General features: G+C 38.0%; 1 protein-coding gene across 1 annotated transcript in view; it reads left to right on the top strand.

Annotated features, from left to right (window-relative positions):
- The window catches only part of LOC119586472 (leukocyte elastase inhibitor-like), a gene marked incomplete in the record, with an annotated part of 11,148 nt that overhangs the window by 2,102 nt on the left and 8,846 nt on the right, over window positions 1–200 (top strand).

The raw sequence follows: 200 nt of genomic DNA, 5'->3' as shown, positions 1-200 counted from the left end.
CGTGATGCACTGCGCCTTGGTTAGGTCCGGCCTTCTACGAGGCTCTTACCCTGACGGCTTTTATTTGACAACTTTATTAAGTTATATCTCGTATTTGATAAACATTGCCACCTACACCAAACATACCCTTTGGAGTTAAAGCAAAAGTTAATATGGTTTATGTTCTTTACACAAAAATGATAACAACAGCAGAAAATGAT

This window comes from Penaeus monodon, chromosome 21 (assembly GCF_015228065.2).
Source record: "Penaeus monodon isolate SGIC_2016 chromosome 21, NSTDA_Pmon_1, whole genome shotgun sequence".
NCBI lineage: Eukaryota > Metazoa > Arthropoda > Malacostraca > Decapoda > Penaeidae > Penaeus > Penaeus monodon.
Note: the sequence above shows the minus strand (reverse complement) of the source record. Positions and strands in the feature narration are given on the sequence as shown.